Raw genomic sequence first — 8,390 nt, 5'->3', positions numbered from 1 at the left:
TTCCATTCCCCCAACATGATTCTGCTATGCTAGAAGTGACAGCCAGTGTTCCGCAGCCAAAAAACATTGTAGTGACTGAGCTTGTGTGTGACATTCTGCCAGATCACCAAACCAGACAGCCCGAGCTAAGATCATTGCTTTACTTTGTGTTTAATACTATGAGTCAATGGGTTCCACTTCAGGTTCCTGCTTAAATGCCTGGCACTAAATGGAAGTGTGTTTGGTTTTAAAAAAAAAAAAAAAAAAAAAGCTGGATGAGATGGAAATTCAGTTCTGTCCATACAAACAGTGACAGTGCCTAAGGCATGTCATGGTAATGACTTAGAAGGAATCTGGTCTCAGAAGGACCTCAAGGAGAAGGCCTCCCTGAAAACCTAAGGTGAGCTCATAGAGACCTTTATGGGAGAGAGACATGGACTGCTTTGTCTGGCCCGCCACCTGCTGGATTACTGGAAATCACTTACAATAGTTAAGTCTACCCTGACAAATATACCAGGCCTGTGACTGGATACTGTTGTAGATTATTTGCCATAACTGTAGGAGTCATAAAAGCATACCCAGAGACTCTAGTAGCAAAACTCAACCTCTCACCGTTTATTTTTTGTTCTTCTACTAGTAAATTGGATTAATGATATCTATATTGATATGGCATAGGAATTTGTCATTTCACATGAACTATTTGGTCTCCTGTTCCAGATTTTCCACTCAGCTTACTAGATATCAGGATCTGCTATATTTAGTCACAACTTGTCAGTTTGGCAGCCTGCTGGCATGGACATGCTCTGGACCTTGTTATCTTTTAGTTTAGCTCCAACGTAATATCCATAAATTTTGTAATTTCTCTTCATGAGAGTGATCACGAATATTTTAATTATTCCATAAAATATATATTTTTAAAATTTTACCGATCACTCTAATTTTTTTTTAACTTTTCCAAATGTCTTAATTCAAAGGTCAGCAAACTTTCTGTAAGGGTGAGAGTATAAATATTTTAGGCTTAGCAGCCATATGGTTTTTTTGTGTTCATCACCAGTCAACATTCTTACTCATTTTCTTCTAAACCTGCTATTAATAGTTCTAGATAATTATCACATGTTCTCCAAGTGGTTGAACTAATTTACACTTTAGTAAGCGGTGACTCATTGTTTCACATTTTGCCAATATGGCAAACTTTTGAGATTTTGCCAGTTTGGTGGTGGTGAAACAGGACCAATGCATACAGCTTTGGGAAGGGGACGCCCAAAAGTGCATAACAATGTCGCTCCATGGAGCCGATTCTTGCAGCTACATATAGCAACCTTAGTATGAAATAACTCAGTGTAGTTTTAATTTAAAATTAATATTAATGCTTGATTACTAATGAGTTTAAGAATCTTTTCATTTGTTTAATGGGTTGTTATATTTCTTCATTTACAAAGTGTATATTCATGACTTTTTCTCAATTTTCAATGCTTGTTGTAGTCTGTATACTAGTCCTTTGTCAGCTATATGTGTTACAAATATCTCTCCCAATGAGTGGCTTGTATTTTTTCTCTTTTTAGGTTTTCTTTGGTGAACAGAAGCTTCTAATTTTCATGAGGCCAATTGTACCACTTTTCTTTTTATGGTAAATGCTTTTAATGTGTTGTTTAAGTAGTTATTCTTTGTCCTAAAGCCAAAAAAATGTTCTCCTAGGATATCTTCTGAAAATTTGACAGTTTTACTTCCAACATTAAAGTTTTTTTATCTACGTGGAATTGATTTTTATCTATGTGCCATTCAGCATTATTTTTTGAATAGGTCTTCTTTTGTCCTTTTAATATCATTCATAAATTAAGTTTCAATACATGCATTACTTTGTTTCTGCTTTCTTTGAGTCAACTCTTTGTCCAAATGTATACGTTTGTTCACATGATATATGTGATTTTTATACTGCTTCTCTATTTTAAAAGTTATCTTATTTTCCATATTTCCACACTATTTCATAACTGTAGTGTTTATGCCTATATATAATTTTGCAGCATTTTCATTTATGCATTCCCTATTATCGGTCAAATTTCCCCCCCAGTACAGTTGATATTACAGAGAATGCTATAATGAACATTGTCTGCACAGACTTTTTCTTTTGCTGAATAACAGCCACAGGACATAACCCTGGGAGCAAGAATACTGAGTAAGAGTGAGGATGTTTTATGGTTTTCAATTTCTGTAATGGAAAAAAGGAAAAAATAAAGAAAAAATAAAAATTATAAATTAATATTGCCGTACTCAATTCCAAAGTGATGATTTCACTGTAACATTTTCATTTCCTGTCTCCAGTTTTTAATAATCAAATGATACTTTGGCTTAGTTTTAATAAACATTGATTTAATTGCCCACAAAGCTAAGGTTTTCCTGAGTCTGCTTATTGTGATGTCTCTTTATGAGTGGTTCGCCTGCTTATTCTCTCTATACTGAAGTTTGGGTATTTTATATGCAGATTTCAGCGGGCTCTTTATAGGTTATGGATTTATACTAGATGCTGCATAACTTGACTTCTTTTTAAGAACCGACATCTATTTTAAACTCCTGCTTAGCTTTTTTTTCATTATATTGGGAAAAAAATCACAAGATTAATCTTGGACTCTTGAATAGAGGCAGTGGTGTCCTTTTTTAGCTGCATTCTGGCACAGTTGTGGCATCGTCTCTCTGAAGCCACTATCACGTATACCTCTGGGAACTGGAGATTGAATTACTGCTCTGTTTGGAGCAACCCGCAAAGACCAGCTTCAAAGATGACGGTTTAAGTTTCTATCCCATTCAAAGCAGTGGTAGGCACAGAAGCAGAGCACAGTGAGCCATTCTCATCCTTGTGTGGGCACTCGGCTTAGCTGCATGTCACATCTGACAGCGCTCAGCTTTTAGATGAAGGAACACCAAGTGCTACGTTAGGTAATTACACCAAGTTTGGAACCCGACTCCTAGACTAGCAGAGAGGAGATGCACACGAGCCTGTTTCTTTCCATTGGCTATTCACCAGGGTGCAGTAAACCATAAAGATTTTCTTGGATGGAGCCCCAAGGAGAGCTAAAACATATCCTGCTTCATTCATTTTTTTAAGAGTGCACCCTTTCACTAGCCTAGATATTGTGGTGGAGAGTGGTTTGTTTGTTTGTTTTTAAATATATTCTATTGATTTTTTACAGGGAGAGGGGGAGTTAGAAACATCGATGAGAGAGAAGCATTGATCAGCTGCCTCCTGCACACCCCCTACTGGGGATGTGCCCGCAACCACGGTACATGCCCTTGACCGGGATCAAACCCGGGACTCCTCAGTCCTCAGGCCGACGCCCTATCCAGTGAGCCAAACCAGCTATGGCAGTGTTTTATAGATAACATTTTTTCACTCTTAATTCTCTTTCTCCCCTTCCTCTCTCACACGTCTAGTAAGTCACTTGTTCATTCAGGATTCATACATTTGGATATATCCACTCTTCCTTAGTTGCACTTAGTTCAGGCCCTTATTATCACTCATCCAGATAATTTCAATTTCCCTTAGTGTATCTCTCTGCTTCCACTATAATGTCTTCTACTCCCTATATTTGTGGGAACATTTCAACTACAAACACAGAAACTAAATTCAAACTATGCTAATAAAACAAACAAAATGATTTTACTGAATCAAAGAACTGGAGAAGAGAGTTGCCTTCAAACATAGCTAGATATATGGATTGAAATAATGCCAGCAGGATTACGTCTCTCACCATCTCTCAGCTCTGCCCTTAACACCATTGCCTTTCTTGGGACAGGTTCTATCCACATAGTGACAAAGATGGCCAAGGTCACAGGCGTATGCATGTGAGGCTTTTAGCCAGAAATCCCAGAGGAAAAACAAAAGCATGATGCTCTTCTCTCCTAGCATGCATGTCACCCACCCACAATGCCCTTGGTAAGCTCTCTTCCTGGCAGGGTCTATTCTTGGACCAGGGCCCTACCACATGGCGGGGAGGTAGAGATCCTTGTTTGCTAGGCTCCCCAGAATTACAAGGAAGGGGCAGAATTCAAAACAAAGAGTGGTGGAGCCAACAGAAAATAGCATTTCACTTACTATGGCAATTAGAATGATCTTTTAAAAGTAAACTTATAATCATGAATGTAGTTTCCTGCTAAAAAGTAAAAAAAAAAAAAAAAAAAAGCCTTCAATGACTTCTATTTCCTCATGGAATGAAGTTCAGCCCTCTAGTTTGACAACAGGTCCAGCAGAGTAAGGACTCATCCTGCCTTCCCTGTCATCTCCAACCACTTCCCAGTATAGTGCAGGTTGGAAAACATCATTGCCATAGAAATCATCATTGATAGTCTTACATACTTTACTCTTTTAAGTTTTTATTATACTGTTGTACTCTCTGCCATGGAAGTCTTAATCCCTTTTCTCTGAACAGCTCAAATGTTGCCTTCGATTCTCAGTTTCAATTTCACCTTTTCAAGTCTTTCTAGGACCCACCCGTCCGTTGCTAACCCCTCTATTGCTATAGCACTTCGCACTGGTCTTGCTTCTACTCTTAATCAGCTTGTTTCATACTTGTCATTATGTGTCTGTTTCCTATCCTAGACTTTGTGCAGTTTGAGGATTGAAACCATTTCTTAATTGTCTTCACTTTCTGCACTACACCTTGCCCTTTAGCTCACAGCAAATGACCAAACAAACTCATGTTGATCACCTGAATGCAGGTATGAAATAAGATCCCGGGTTTTTGTGTTAACCACGTATTAAAAGTATAATGTTCCCGACCAAGGACCAAGTGAATCCAGAGCCTTAAAAATAATGTGCATTAAGGGAACTCATCTAATAATGTGGCTCGACAGGGTGGCAGAAATATGTTGGCACAGTAACTTATTTGCAATGCTGAAGACATTCTGTGGTTTGAAAGTTGAAGACATTGTGTGGTTTGGAAGCGTTTTCAAATAGTGGAGTGAAATGTTATATAACAATTCAAGAGATTATAGGCCTGAATAATGCAGTGTATTAAAAGTATTTCCTTCAGGGACGCAGATCCCCTGGCTCTCAGCCAATACTCTATATTTCTAGCTACTTACTGGTGAAAGGCTGGTTTAAGACTGATACATTTTAGATAAACTAGGGCATTATATGCTCATAAAAGAATATGTTTGAAATAAAATTCTAATCTCTTTCATCATGTTTCCATCTTGTAAATATACACAAAATGATTATTAGAAAACAGAAAATGACCATATTATCAAAACTTAAAGTATTATGACTAAGTACATCCAGAAACTTTTTACTGTGTGTCCTCTTTCTCAAACTACTCCCTGCCCCACCACAAGTCCTTACCGAAGTCAGAGTATCTCCACTGAGAAAAAGGCAGAGTCAGAGAATTCTAGAAGCCACTATACACTTACAGAACAGGGCACAGAGTCAGAGAATTCTAGGAGATACTATTCACTTACAAAACAATGTATTCACATAGAAAGCGCTTATGTTGACTAGGTTCTGATGTCTATAATTCAAGCCTGAATTAGAGTTTTGGTGTAAGCAGCAACACCTACCACAAAAACGCTCTTGTGGGTCCCACCACAGTAACCAGATATAAACCCAACCTCAGCTGTGTACACAGGTGTATGCCCTATTGCAAAAGGCCATATACATAAGGACCTTTGGGGTTACAGTGAGGTGCAAGGTTATGAGAATGCCATGCTTGTTATATAACAGCAAGTGAGAAAATTAGTTTATATTCCTGACCAGCACCGGATAATGCTGACTCACGGTGCAAAAAATTAAAAGACTAACCCTAACAAAGTAGATTAAATCAAGGGAAAGCTGCATTTGCCCCAGATGAAAGGCATGGGTTTTTTTTGGTCAACAAATTTACATGGAGTCAAATGCCACTTGGGGCTTTTATGTAACATATGTAACATATGAAATTATTCATCAAGATGGTGGTAGCATTCAGAGCTCCGCAAGACCTACCTTGTAGTCCCACCTATCAGAAATGCCACAGTTTCAGTGTGTTCTCTACTGACAAAATCTTTCTTTCATACCTATATTTTTTCATATAAATATATAAATTAACCAAGTAAGTGTATCCTTTCAAAAGGTTTGAATGTGTAAGGTGTTAAGGCTGGAAAGTGCCTTAGAGTTCATTTTGTTTTACTATATTATTTTGCAAGCTGAAGGAGTAGTAAAAATAAATTCATTAGTTATTACAAACTCTATAAAAATACTGAATACCATTATTTGGGCCAAGTGGGAACCCAAGAATAGTTTGCCATTGAACCCAGTCCCCCTGAAGTGATAATTATGAGGATTAATGAGCAGTTTTCAGGCCTTCATTGTTTCTCAGTTAACACTTTAAATTTTCGATAGCAGTTTTATAATTTTCAGGAATGTGAGACAAATAATCAGCATTCTGTTGGGGGATGAGACAGTCTACATGTATCCAGAATAGGTACAAAATTTGAGTGGCCATATTTTAAGGGTTCACTTTGATTACTACTTTCTTTTCTTTTACTTTTTCTTCTTTACTTCATTGGGAAGATATTTTGCCCATTTTCTTCTGCTCCCTATCCTAAACTAATCTGAAAGAAGATTCTGATCTACATTTTTGGCTCCTTAATGACTAGATTTCTTGATATGGTCTCAAGTGTTAGTTCTTTGATCTCCCACCGAAGCTTGCTACTCACAGAGAGAGTTATTGTGTGTGCTGGAGTTTGGGGGAAAGTGTGCTTTGAATAACCCTACTTCTGTTCTATGTTACGGCTCAGATCTTTATCTTATGTCCCTTAGTATTTTGTAAACCTGTTTCAGCTGTTGCCAGCATTACTTGCTGATAGCTAAAATACATTTAGGGAAATGTTCATGAATAATGGAGAGTCTTTTATTCATGTTAAACTTACACACTATAGTAGTCAATAATATTTTAATAAAGCTAGAAGAGAAGGTGGGGAAAATTTCTAATCATGAATAATTTGAAGTTTTTGTACGGAAAAATTTTTTAAATCAGATTTAACAATAATTTCCATCTAGCTATTCATAGTTGAGAAATTAATTAAAATGGCATGTGTGTAATTATTGTTTTTACCCTTAATTAAAATGTTAATTGAGTACAAAATAAAATACCAAAGGATTACTGTTCCTTTTCTTAAAACTGTTCTACAGCTTTCTGGTACTTATAAAGCACAAAATCATTAATCAGGCTTGTAAATTATTTTAACATGGCTTTTTGAAAAAAAATATTTTTACTATGGCTTAAAATAATATTTATCAAATGATAACTCAAATAATCAAATTAACTGTCAAACTAAAACATAATGCTATCAATTTAATGTATTGAGGCCAGCATTTTAAACATTAAAATGCAGTAGAATATAATATATTAGAATATAATACATAAATATATATAGTAAGGGTCAATGTTATTTGAAAAAAAATGTTTGATTATGCTTATGTGTGAGAAACATACTACATTAAATATGATATTAAACATATCACATCATACATTATAATCATACTTTGTATGATTATATTTCAAGGAATAATTATATATTATTCCTTTCAAGTATTTTCTTAAAAGGAAAGTTGCCAAAAGTAATTATCCCTGAGAACTAATTGTCACAGGGATAGACATCCTAATAGTAGAATCTTGAAAGAGAAGCAGCATGATTCAGACAAAGAACACGTTTTTGGGGAGGAATGACACGGCTGTCATCAGCAGGGTGCTCTTTCTGGGTATCTTTCCAAATCTGACTCTCATGGTCATGGTTGGAACATGACCCATTGGGTCCAGCGTCTAACCACAAAAGAATTCATGAAGCGAATTCTCATTATAATTCTCTCCCAAGTTCAGAATCACAAGCCCTTTGCAGATTTTTACTCTGATGCACTTCTTAGTGATGTAGTGGAGGATATAGCCTTCTACTTAATGGTAGATCTTTGCCCTAGGCTCCTGTATGATATTCTAAGATCCATTGGGATATCTTTTTCCCTATGTTTTTGGAGTCTGTGAACCATAAATTATATTCCCTGAGCCTGTTCTGAACCAAGTCAACCCATTGAAAGAAAAAAGCTTTGAGAGACAATATAATTCATCCCTAATTTAGATATCTTTTCTGGGTCAGGAAATGACTGACTAAGCAACTTGAGTTAATATATCATAAGAGTTACCAGTCTGTGAAAGCTAGTCAATGATTATTTAAGAATTATCGAGTGCCCTTGGCAGTCCCGGATCTGTCTCTTACTTCAACAGTGTTTGGACTAAACAGAGCCTGGGACATCCCTTCTTCCAGCTTCTGACCACTCTCCTGCATCTCATTCAGTCACCACCTTCAGAACTACCTCCAAGACCATCCAACACACCAGTGTGTTTTCTATCTTAACTCCTTATTGCCGAACAACCATAAGCTTCCAAATTTGA

This window comes from Myotis davidii, unplaced genomic scaffold, assembly GCF_000327345.1.
Source record: "Myotis davidii unplaced genomic scaffold, ASM32734v1 scaffold228, whole genome shotgun sequence".
In the NCBI taxonomy this organism is placed as follows: domain Eukaryota; kingdom Metazoa; phylum Chordata; class Mammalia; order Chiroptera; family Vespertilionidae; genus Myotis; species Myotis davidii.
Note: the sequence above shows the minus strand (reverse complement) of the source record.